The sequence below is a fragment of the Boleophthalmus pectinirostris genome, unplaced genomic scaffold (genome assembly GCF_026225935.1).
Source record: "Boleophthalmus pectinirostris isolate CB_2022bp ecotype Guang Dong unplaced genomic scaffold, ASM2622593v1 HiC_scaffold_18, whole genome shotgun sequence".
Taxonomy (NCBI): domain Eukaryota; kingdom Metazoa; phylum Chordata; class Actinopteri; order Gobiiformes; family Gobiidae; genus Boleophthalmus; species Boleophthalmus pectinirostris.
This window is the reverse complement of record NW_026571133.1, coordinates 26,715,807-26,729,371: the sequence shown is the minus strand read 5'-3', so window position 1 is coordinate 26,729,371 and position 13,565 is coordinate 26,715,807. Positions and strand designations below refer to the sequence as shown.

At 36.6% G+C, this 13,565-nt stretch overlaps 1 pseudogene; it reads right to left on the bottom strand.

The window, feature by feature from the left end:
* Window positions 1–343: 343 nt before the first annotated feature.
* On the bottom strand, window positions 344–10,745 carry LOC110160489 (lysosome membrane protein 2-like; annotated as a pseudogene).
* Window positions 10,746–13,565: the final 2,820 nt, after the last annotated feature.

Below are 13,565 nucleotides of genomic sequence, written 5' to 3'. Positions count from 1 at the left end.
GTTGTCAACTTTTTTTGGGATACTCCTTACGGTTAGTTTTTTTTTTTTTTTTTTTTTTAGCAATCTTTTCTTGCCCTATGCAGCTAAAAGATAATTTACAGGAATCCATAACAAATGTGTTTTGCATATTTTGAGGTTCACATATGGTCTTTGAAACAGAGTATAACTCCAGTGCACATTTACCTTGTTTCATGCTGTTGCGGCCTGTTTTCCATGCAGATGTTACTGATTTGCCTGGAATTCACCTTTAACTCAGATTTTACTACTATAATGTAATACTATATTTTGTATAAAATGATCAGAACTCCTCCTTTTGCACCTCACCTAAAAGCAAAAGTCAAGATCCAGAACAAATACTTTTATTGTTTATTGAATAATTTGGGTTGACAAAATGTGACATGCTGCCAGTGTGAAATAAAATAAAAACCTACAACAGGCAATCACAGTAACAATCAATGACTTGTCACAGTAGTGCAGTAGCCAAAGGCTATATTCATGCTGACCTTTTAATGTTACATTTGAAAGTTTATAACTAAAGAAAAACACACTGATTTAACCAGTATTGTATTACGTTCTTAGTCTTCTACAGTGAAATCTAAACAGCAAAACAATATTTGAGATTTTCTAAACCTGATTTGTTGGCACCACATTTGTACTGAAATACAGTTCTAGAAAACAAGAAAGATCTAGATATAAAACTTAACCCATTACATTTACAGATTTATTTTTTTACAAAACGTAAGTAACTGAAATACAAAGTGTTATAACCATTCCCAACAGATTATAATGACAGGAATGTCAGCAGTTCTACAGTTCTTTGCGTTTTATTTAAAATTGTATATTTACACATATGCCACCTGACGGCTTGTCAGGTATTAAGCACTAGCCTACCTTCATACAGCGCAAACAAATAAAAACAACAGTAATAACAGTAGCTCTTGAAACTAAATAATACTGTATTTACGGTAGTTTTGGATGAATTATAATATACAGAAGTAAGGCAAAGTCTCTGCCACCCTGACAGCGGCATATAATTTAAAATTTCACAGTTAACATGACTCACATTATGTGTCATAGTGGTCCATTTTTTAGTAAATACTTTAAAACAATCCTGATAGATTGGTATAACATAACAGCACTTGACCAACATTAACATTGCCTTAAGAAAGTGTGTATAATAATCCAATCTAAAAATCATAATCATAAGAAATCTGTACGAAATATCCACTGACACAATTACGTGTGCTTTGAGAATGGAAACCACATGGAACCCCCCTACAGAGCTTAACGATATGAAACAAATTAAGCTTGTCCATCAAATTTGGGAGCCAAACCGATGTAGGTTCCATTTTGCGGGTCTTCCTTTTCTTTTCCACTAACAGGATTGTATGATGTTTCATCTTCAGAAGGAGCCTAAAGAAAAAGAAAGTGAAAATAGATTTAATATATAGTATTCAAATGTAATGTCAATATTAATATCTTGGTAAACTGTCTTTGATAAAAGATTACATATATTACTTTCAATGTACACCTTGTTAATGAGAGCATGCAGTAGGCAAAGTTACACTTACAGCATAAAGCGCCTTGGTAAACAATATATTAGCCCCATTCTGCACAAAGACAGGGTGTTGAATGCATGCAAAGAAATTAGGAGCAGGCCAGAGAAACCAAACAAACATTAACCATTAGGAGCAAAGCTAGTTTCATTGAACTCACGATTTTAAAAAGTTATAAATTTATTCTGGTCACTTACCTTCTGTCTACGAGCACGAACAAGGAGGAGGATGAATACAGTAAGCATTATAGCTCCAAGAGCCACAATAATCAGGGGAAAATTTGACACAAGAGTGACAATTAAAAGTAACTTGTGCACTCTTGCAGCAGAAGCCTCATCTATCACCACACTCTGCATTGAAGGAAAAAATAAAACAAGCACTTACAAATATATAAATATAATATATAATAAAAAACTTTGGTTAATACATTTTATTTCAAGTTTACCTCATTAATGAACATCACAGGTATTATTGTTTCATTTAGAGTTCTTGTTTTTCTGTAAATCAAGAACAAACAAGTAATTTAGAGTAAAATTACAGTTGTTCAAATACCAACACTTACGGAAATCCGCCAATCCTGTTAATTAAGATGTTGACCTGTGCTCTCTTGTTTGCACGCACTATTACACCCGTTGTCTGAAAGCAAAAAACAATTTATTAATAATAATAAATAGTAACCTAAATCTTTAACAGTTCTGCTGTGCATTCAATGACCTCTAGATGGGGTAGTTACATCTTTATCCCACATAGTTATTCTGGGGACATACCGGGTTAAGGTCAAGAAACGTTTGGTGGTGAATTCTTTCAGGAGACATCCCTTCAATGGCTGTCACATATTTTTCATCAGATAAGTAGAAATGTGGAAAGGAAGCTACCACTGGGGCACCTGTGAAATAAAAATAAAAATATGCTACATATCTCTAGACAGAAAATCATATTAAGTTAAATAATCAAACAAGACACCTAACTAAAACAGTGGTGATGTTAGAGTGATGATGATATAACTCACCTTCCCCAACAGATAGACTGTGCAAGCAGTTTAAGAAAAGAGAAAACACAATTTTTACATATACATATATGTATTATGTAAGTCTAATGTTGCATTTCTTATGATACACAAAAGTGAGTCTAAAAAGAATTGACTATGCTGCAAAAACAGAAAATGACCTATATACCAAGTACATGACGATAGTAGGGTCAGACAAAGTCATAGTGGGTCCATGATAAAGTGGGGCAGAGGTAAGCACTTTCCTGCTCCTGTGTTTGGCAACAGACACAACACAAACAGCGAGCACCTGTTGTCACCTGAGCATACACACTGTTCCTATGACAACCTCCAAGGTCACCGTACACGCACAAGCGTGCACGCACACACACACACACACACACACACACATTTGCGCACACACACGCATACTAACGCACACACACATACACACACGTCAGGTTTACATGTTAGATGTAAACTGGCTTGACTAAATTCATAAAAATATATACATTTTCTGACTAATCCTAACCTTAACCAAAATGACTACCCGTCTAACTTTAACCAAAACCCTAACCTTAAGCTATTTTAACCAATTTCTTAAATTTAAACCATGTTGTTGATCTACAAATAAAGGAATTATGTTGTGGGGACCAGTTTTTTTCCTATGAGAGAAGCGGGTTTAATGACTGGATACAGATTTTGGTCACCACACATAGACAAAAAGATGTATTTTAATACTGACAAAATGTATGTTACTAATGTAAATAAAAAATCTTTTTCAACAAATACTATAAAGTATGTCCTTTCCTAGTCCTTTTCTGATCTAATTTCCATCTAACTCTTTATAAATAGCCCATGTGACACAGCTCACACTCTTCAGGCACCACCTGACTTTGACTAGCTCAGTAACTGAAGGGCGGTAAGCCTGGTCACCTGATTCTGGCCTTGAGTTTGCCAAATATTACCATTGTAACTGATACAGTTTGTTAATAGATAAACTATAGTTACAAATGTGAAAAGTAATAGCAACAAAGGTATCAGTCAAAGGAGAGAAGAGATGAACATTTTGGGCGTATTCAATAAATGATGCAGAGAAGTATACACATGACATACCTTTACGACAGGGGCTGACTTTAAGAAGGCCAGTCCCCAGGCACTCCTGTTTGGTGACACAGAAGCCCTCATTGGCTGGGTTCTCCTCTTTACTGGCTAAGACAGAACGTGGAGGTGTAAAGCGGTAAGCTGGGATGCCTCTGACCTCCACATCCTTTTCATACTCCATGTATATTGACCTAGTTAAAACAGAAACAAAATAAACTGATTCATGAATGCTTCATCCCATTTTCATTCCAGTTTAATGCCTGGCCAATAAAGTAAACCCCCTTTCCTGTTCTATATAATCTATATATGAGAAGACTGTCAGTTACAGTTAAAAAAAGTACATAAATCTATTAAATGAGAGGGACCAGCCTTAAACACCAGTATACACAAGATCATTGAGCCTCTGTACTAATTGTTGTTCAAATGGTGGATGTATACAACAGATGTTCTGTTCATTTTCATTTTATAGGAAATAACAATGAGAAGGTGGATACTGCATGATAGGTATAAAAAAATATATATATTATTACTATTATTTGCCACATTTTGTCAATTTACAAAAAAGTGTGGTCAATGGTTAAAATTATTCCACCAAACGTCTCAGAATCTAAAGAGGCTATATGTAATTCTTTAAAAATATTAACTTAGAAATATAAAAAATGTAAAAAAAATAAAATAAACTTTACAGTTTATATTTTGACAAATTATACCCAAACTATGCCCTTCTAATACTGAAGTTTGAAAATGAAAACAAATTTTTGTTTTTTGTTTTATTTCTGCCTTCAATGAGAAAGCCAATGACAATGACATCCACTACAACATTTAGTTCAAATTCACTGTTGAGAGTATCTGGACTCTGTACAAAGTGTCTCTGTGGGTTAGGGAATTACTACTTTGTTAGAACAAGCACATCTATAGAGTGTGTTCCAGAGTTCCATCATTGTGCTAACATACTGTTCAGACCTTTCCCTCGACCTTTAAGGGAGCAGCTCAGTAAAAGAATGAGGCCCCAGGCATTCAATTATTTTGTGTAGGAGAGGCAACTTGCTAAAAGGAACTATCCAACAAAATCTAATAGATGAAATGTACAACTGTAAAGCAAAATTTGAATAAATTATAGAAATGTTCACAGTTATGTAAACAATGTTTTTTTATTTATTGAAAATTGCTTAAGATCTATAAACCATATCCTTATTACCTATTGTACTAAAGGTCACCATGATTTCAAACATGCTTTAAACAGGCAGAGGTGAATGGAAAATGTGAATATTGGAATATAATTTGTAACTATTTAATTATACTATTAAATGAGATGCATCACTTTTAGATTTTAATGGACAAGTACTGCTTGCCTTGATTGCCTTGATTGCCCTGACCGCAAGCCTATTGACTTAGTACATGACACATCCTGCTTCGTAGGAAACGGGGAGCATTGCATTACTCACAGTAACACAGACAGCCATTGCATGTACAAGGGAGGCAATAAATTTGTAGGTGAAAGTTGGTTGTAAACATTTGGGGGAAGTTTGTGTCAGACTTCCGAACTGTGTCAAAGGTAAGACAAGCACTCCAAGAGATTACTCCATAGTCAACAAATGAGGGGAGTGTTTGCAATAGCAAGTATATGAAACAATGTTTAAAATTAGCAACTGTTAATTTTTAGCCATTGAGATTTCAGCTAAGGACTGCACATCTGTGGCCTATGCCTCAAGGTATTAGATGTCTAGGAACCATGTCTTGAGAGTATAAACTTGACACCTCACAGCATTATGAAGTTTGCCCTTCCTCATTTCAATAAAATCTATATCAATTTGTAGAGCAAAGGAAGAGTAATATGTAAAATTTACTAAGAGTTTTTAATCATTTGTTTTGTTGTATTCTAATTAACTTATGCAACTTTGAGATTTTGGGGCTTGAGTCCTCAGAAAGGCACATTCCTCCTTTTCACATCAACATCCCTGGGGGGATCAATAAACTTGCAGATGCTATGGTAGCTTTAATGAACTGTAATGCACTTTTGCAAGAAAAAAAAATCACCATCATTCTTTTAACACACAAATCAACAGTGGCCACAATAAAGACAAACCAACTTTACTCAAAAATGTATTTCCTAGAAACTGACAAATTCATCATTACATGCCTTCTCCCATTGATATGGCTAGAATACGACTAACAAAAGAGATCTCCACAGCAATTTGTAAATGATCTAGATGTTATGACAACATGGACATCAAGACCTATGAGCATAACTTCCTGACTCCAGACAAAGGTCTGCAGCTGTATCTTCAAATGAGTAGAGCCTTATAAGGTCATGTACATCTTGAGTAATAATCTCCCATATATTCACATTAAATGTCCTGCTATTAGGCAATGTCAAGTATCAGACTCTTTAGAAGACATCAGAATGAATGAATGAACAATCATTTTTGGCCTCAATATTTATCAGTAATCTTTTCAGTAGCACTATATATAAAACCGGGTAATTGTTACAGGCCTACTGTACCTGCATAGGTCTGGAGTGAAGATATAGATACGTTCGTTTTTGTCTATCAGTGGGTGAAAAGCACTTCCATCTGATCCATTGATGCTGTTACTTTGGTTTGTCATCCAAAATGTCAGCTGGCTGCAAATGGAATACGGGTAGAAAGCATTAGATTTGTGGATAGATTTCAGTTTAGATCATATCCTGTGTAAACCTTTTAATCTTGGTGATAAAATAGCACTTTAAGGATCAAACACATCCACTTAAGCCTTGTTTCTCATGGGTAAAGTGTAATTAGAGTCTCAGCAGAAACCAAAACAATAATGAAGGGCAAACGAGGTTGCTAAAAGTAATTTGAAATGGTATACTATGTAAAAGGATGCCCTGCCCTCTAAAAAAGCAACTACGAGCAATATTGTGGCAAGATATTTTGTAAGCAATGGCAATACCTCTGGTTTTTCCATGTCACAACCCGTCCATAATCCAGGTAGTTCTCTACACCAGTATGGAACACAAACTCCCCATCATTGGTCCCATTTTTCTATAAATGAAGAGGATTTACAATCTAAATCCAAGAGATAAAAGAAAGAAAAAAAAAAAAAGACAATACAGAGGAAAATACATACGTTAAGCATTAATCCAAATATTTTGTCAATATCGGAATTAACCCCAGCAAGACGTGCTAGTAGTGGATCTTCATAGCCCCAGAGCAGCTCATTGACAGTAAGGGTAGTGAAGAAACCACTTCCAATAGAATTCATCCAGATGGAAACCATTGATGCCTTCCAAAAATTTCCTTTTAATTTGTTCATTACAGCCTAAAAACCCACACATATACAAATTTAGGTTTAAGGAATATATAGAAATCAAAAGATAAGGTAAAATATTGTGTTAAGGATAAAGATGGAAAACCATGGACAAAATCAGAAGGACATGATATACATGACTCACCCAGGCAGGAATGTTCACGGTGGTAATGGCGTCTTCAGACGGATCTCCAACAGATTTCTCTCTCAGAAACACAAAGCTTTTTGTGTTGTACGCTGACACCTTTCTACCATTTTCCACCATACTAACATTGTCCTTATATCTGTGTTCTCTAGGTAAATAGAAAATTAATGATTTTTTTTTTACATTCTTTACTTCCCTTTAAAATGTGATAGAATGTAAAAAGAACAATAAAAAATGTAATTTATAGTCTTACAAAATATGTATTTATTATATTGATGTATGTTGTCATCATGTTTTTCTATTTAATTTGCACAAATAATGGCTCTACCCATTCCCAAAATATCTCTGACGCCCCGGATGAGACAACAACAGGATCTGACACTTTGCGATAGTCTGCTTGAGCCACAAATAAGCACAGGCAGCACAAGCAGATAAACATCTGTATCCTACCTGTAAGTGTAAGGTCCCACTTGCGTGACCTGAGGTTTGGCCCCTGCCAGAAATGCCTCCACATTTGTCATGTTGAAGAAGAAGAACTCCATGTAGACTGGGGGAGGGGGGCGTTTCCATGATTCAAACACTCGGCTGCCTTCCACCAAAACAATCTCCTGGAGACATAATGCAGATGCCTTTTACTCATATTGAATAGCACATTGAGACATAAATGTGATGCTCTTTAAAATCCAACAGACTAGTTTGTAATGTAAAAATTGCTTGCATAGTAATGGGTAAGGTAAATGGTAAATGCAGTATGAATGTGACTGTATTTGCGTTTCTTCTCTATCTGCTCCTCATAAAAAATGAACCAGGAAAAACATCCCTGGTGGGTGGGAAGTAGACAAAGACTACAATCTGTGTTTCTGACTGGAGCCCTGGTGGTGCACATGAATGCTATTAGGGGCATCGGGGAACCCTTCCACAGACCTATTATCAGCTGTTGCCCCTGACAACGGGTGCTCAGGAAGAGTGGCTGGTGGATCATGTGATGTGGAGAGTTGGATGCCCACTGATAGAGCAGGACTGTGACCTTAATGATCTGGACCACATTCCTGTGGAGTTCTGGGGCTTAGGCAATGCCACAAACATATATTCTCCTGCTTTCACAATGGGCACTAAGTTTGACCCACAGCAAATTTTAGACGCCTTAAAGAACAAGGATAGTCTCTTTCACCACAGGGATCCTCACAAGAATTAGAAAACACAAGGCGCGGACGAAGGGGGTGGGGAGGGCCATTTTAGAAAGTACCAAAGAAAATCTAAACTTTGGCCTAGTTATGTCAGGTTGGTGTAAGAAAAAAAAACAACTCAAAATAAACGCACTCATTATTACACGACAGATTAACTCCCATCTTCTGCTATGAGAACCCCTCGTTTTATTCAGAACAAAGGTTTAACTTTGCAAGCAAGGACAATAAAGCTGTCACCTTAGATGAATGCAGTTTTTCATTGTCTGTGCTTCATACAATATGGTGATTCTATAAGTATATAAATAAAATACAAACAAATAACAGGAAAACTAACAGTTAAAGATCCTCTCAACTCTAGTACCACTCCCTATATGAAAACATTAGTGGCAGGTGTACACACAGAAACATACTGTTAGAGCTTTGATGTAAGGTAAGGGCAGGAAAATAGCTTGATCTGAATAATAAGAGGCACAGTATGAGACATTGCGGTGGGCTTGCTTTGCATGCTGGAAATGGGTTTGCCTCAATTGTACAGGCCACACACCCAATTCTGACCTAATAGTTGTTATACTATTGGGTCAGTTATAGTTATACAGAACTAATGCTGTACAGAACTAATGTCAAAACTGGTTTTATAGGTCAGAAAGAATGCAATTATATTTTGTAAGAGGTTTTATATTTTAACAAACACAAAATATCAGTGTTAGCCATAATTACATTGTTAAGCTATGTCAACCTACAAATTGCGCCAAATTTGTTCTTAAAGCATGGTTTAAAATTACAGCCAGGCAAAAAAGAAATTATGCTACAGCAAATGTGATGCTACTAATAATAATAATAAATAATGCATTATTCTTAGATAGCACTTTTCCAGATGCTCAAAGTCACCTACTAACCCTTAGTCACTGTGGGAAGGAAAAAAGAAAGTTGCCCAGTAAGCTGCATGTGAAGAAGCTCGGCCCACATGAGGCAAACTGCTGTGAGAATTCATGGAATGGGTCTCTTCCCACTGGTGGAAGTGGGCAAAGCAGTAATATGAGCTGCCTGAAATAAATCATACTACCACTGCTGCAAGTCGAGCAAGGGTCACACCCTTAAGCATATTTCGGTAAATCGTATAAATAGATCAGAAAATGGCATGGTCAGCATAATATATAAAGAATTTATGATTTTTTTACTTAACCTTGGTGTGGAAAGGACTTGGAGTGTGCCCATCTTTTACTGTTGATACTAAAAGCCCCACACATCTCCATTTAGCCCATGACTCAATACAAACGTGCAGTCTGTCATTGTGACCCATCACATAACAGGGTTAAATGACAGCCAAAACACTCAGAGTCTGACCTCACATTACCTTACACCGGCAAAGTCATTTTGTCTGTTGTCTGCTGTCCTTGTTTTATATATAGCAGGATAGTTGGATCTAAGGAAACATTTAGTCTGATAGGCGGTGGTTCTTTGATGGATAGTTCAAACACTCTAACAAATGTGGACAATTACAAGGCTCGATGGTGGCTGCTGGGTGACTCCAGTGACCTGCCCTAAATCTTAACACACAGGATAGTAACATACAGGAAAACAGAAAATGTTTGTTTAAAGGTGTAGTGCATCTTGACTTTGACAAATTTATTCACAAGTAAAATAGCACTGCAGGACATGAAAGTCAGCAGGAAAAGAAGTAAATACAAGAAGAACACTGTGCAGTACACTTCTCTACTTGGCCACTAAAGTACCAGTTCCTTAAACACTTCAAAATAAATAAAAATAAAACCTGAAACCGTTAGATTTAGATAGCTTGGCTTACAGCTTTATCTTACATGACAAAAACACGAGTTTGTATTAATAAACAAAGAGCACAGTCCTACCATTGTAACAACACACATTATCATGTAGTAGCCCCCACTGGGTCTACGACTTCACATCAACTTGAGTGGCACCTCCTCACGCATTACTGTAAGCAAAGTAACATACCACGTGTCTGAGCTTTACCTTTTTGAGGCGGTTGTGCATCAGCGTTCGAAACACCTTGAGCCACAACTAAACCGATTCCGACGACGAGCAAAGTGGAGCAAACGACCCCCACTGCGTAAATCGCGCACGATCTTCGGGTCATGGTTGCAGGTGCTGAACCCAGGAAGAGCAAAGGATGCACAGGTTAGTTTGTAATGTGGCTCCACTTTCTTGCACCGTTTGCCGCTACTTCTATTAGTTGCAGCGTCTCTGTTTTGCAGAAGTTGAAGAGGAAATTCTCAGTTTAAATTGAGGAATGTGTATGCCAGTGCGCGACGATTTCACGACCAAAGTGGGGAATAGATGGGAGCTTGGCGATATGGTAAGCCCAGGCACAAACAGGTCAACGCTAAGATCTAAATGAATAGCCCTCATAAACATGCTTCAAAGTAGTAGCGGGTTGCGAAGACTCCCTCCCTTCTCTTGGCTGATGCGGATTGGTCAACTGTGGCCGCGCGAGTGTGTGTGTGGGAGTTTACGCACGGACGTTGAAGTGAACGTAACCCCCACAAAAAAAAAGAGAATGATCAGGGCACTGCTGCATTTGGTCATGTGACTTGCTGACAGAGAGCGATTTTATGGCTTAATCCGATCAGAGACCAGCGGAAGCGTCATTGTACTTACGTTTTTATAAACCAATAATACTGAATCTAACTCAGACTATGCAACAGATAGGCCTATGTCTACAAAGATAACCTTTTAAACTCAGTGGAACAAAATATTAGACTTAAATAGGCAAGAGCATTAAATTATTAGGCCTATTTATGTATTTATTTATTTTTTATACTTTTAACTTCACTGGATGAGTCGGGTTAACTTTGCGATAGCTGCAACTGACTTTGCCTATATCCCGTTGTCAGTAGCATACTGATTGAGACAAACGTTTGCCAAGGACAAGGAGTAGTACTGTGTCCTATAAGACCCTGTCAGCCCTATTTTAGCTTTTATGGATGTTGGGCAAAATTCACTAACCTTTGTCTTCTTGCCCATGCAGACAGTGCCTTTAAAGTCCTATTTAGGATTCTGCTGCATGCATTGATAATTAATATAAGGTGTGAATATACAAACTATAAGTGTATAAGAAGACTTACTGAAAAGTAAAATCAAACATCTTTTTCATGTGTTGCCCTGGTTTTAAAAATAGGTAGAAGGAAATATATCCATTGTCCCGTCTGTCCCCTGTAGTTTGCATTGTATATGCTGCACTGTTGGGGGAAAAGGCACTCAAAACTTCAAGGCTCTACTTGGACAACAGGAAAGTGCAACCAGGGTTCCCTCAGTTTCAGGAGGATATTACTTCATTCAATTGCCCTTTGGAGACAACTGATACATAACCATGTTAGTCATGTTAACCATTTGTTCTACTAATTAATTATGTTAGAAACTTTTGAGCAACACCATTGGTTACTACTTCCTCTTGGCTAACTGCACAGTATTAGCTTGTGTTTTAAGACCAGATATAGTGATTTATGACCAAAACCATAGAACAGGTTGGCACATCCTTGAACTCTCTCACGCTTTTAATGCTGGGGTCACGTATGTCATCCCAGCAGATGGTTCTGTTCACTGCATGCATATATCTTTAGGGTTATATGTTACGCAGTGTTGAGTTGTCAGTGCTACCTCTCACATACAAATACAGTAGTGCAGAAAATAAGCCATAGCAGGAAATGACCATATGACACAGGAAGAGTTTACAGTGTATATATACTATTTCATAAAGCAGGTTGAACTAATACTGAGTTTCATTCCTAACTCAGTCTTATCTCAGACAGGGCCAACACAGATTTTCCCATTTCATAAAACAGGTTTGGAAAAGAGTTAGACCACTCAGTTTAAATTCAGGTTTTGATATAAATCTAAAAAATGCTGGGTTAAAAATGACCAAACCTGTATAAAATCCTATAACCCCATGCTGGGTCACTATTGGACCAACACAGCGTTCAGTTATTTTAACCCAGCAGTTTGTGTTATAATTTTAACCCAACTTTTTGGGTTATTTTTTTTTCTACTCAATTTTGGGTTGTATTTTATTTCTCTGCCGGGTTAATTCTACTCAATACTAGGGGAGTGCATAAATATCGAAATCACATCATAACATTTAATGTGATGATACAGTATTGATATTGTGGGCTGCTGTATCGATATATCGCCAAGAGTTTTTTTTTTTTTTTTTTTTGTGTGTGTGTATTTTCCTTAATTATTTTGTTACAGCACTACAGTTTTGTTGCTTGTTTAGAGGACGGAAACTCATTTATGCAACACATTTGACATATTCACTGTTTTGATCATTAAAATTTCTGCCTTTCCCATTAACTTTGCACAAGATGTGGTTTAACAAAGACTTTTAATATTACAGCCATGATTTAACCATTATTTTTTTATATTGAACCGCATCGAATTGATTTGAAATATATTGTATCAAACCGAAAGTGCACTATGTGCACTATATGCAGATATGTATTGTATCGTGGACTATGTATGGAGGTATATATCGTATCAGCAACTTCTCAGTGATACCCAGCCCTACTCAATATGTGACTTAAATGCATATAATGACTACTACAGTGCTGTTTAAGAAACATTTATTTTTAAAAAGTAACTTAATTTAATTCAAAACACTTCATACCATTAACAGCAGCACATTATGAATTCAGCTGTAAAATGTTCATTTATATTTTCCATTTTGTAGTTTGTACTTTTAAAACTTGTAGTGACAGAAGTTGAGTTGGTTAATCTCATATTCTTGAGCTTCAGTGTGAAGGAGATTCCACTGTGAGAACAGAGAGAGAAGTGGGCATGTTACAGGTCAGATATATCTGATGACACTTCTTTTACAAGGACCTCATAAAATATAATTTATAATACATTTGTGATTGAACAGAAGCTTTAGGGCTGAGTCTGAGTCCAGAGCTCAGGGCTGTGGACACTGCAGACTGCTCCACTGTGACAGGGAAGAACAGAGAGAGGTCACATATAAACAGCTCAAATCTGTCTTCCTCTGAGACAAACAAAATTTGAGAAATATAAAAGTAACTCAAATTAATGGGATTCATGTAAGACACATTCTGATCCAGAATAAAAACACAATGTTCATTTATTGAAGCAGGTACTAACAGTTAGTAAAAGTTAAAGACTGGCTCGCTAGTTTACTAGTTGTGCCATGTAGATGTTTAGCAGGCAGAATTCAAAAGTTTATTGAACATTAACATTAACTGGCACAAAGTGATTAAACTGTGTACAATTTCAGATAAAATCACAAAGATAAAGTAATAAACATATTACAATAC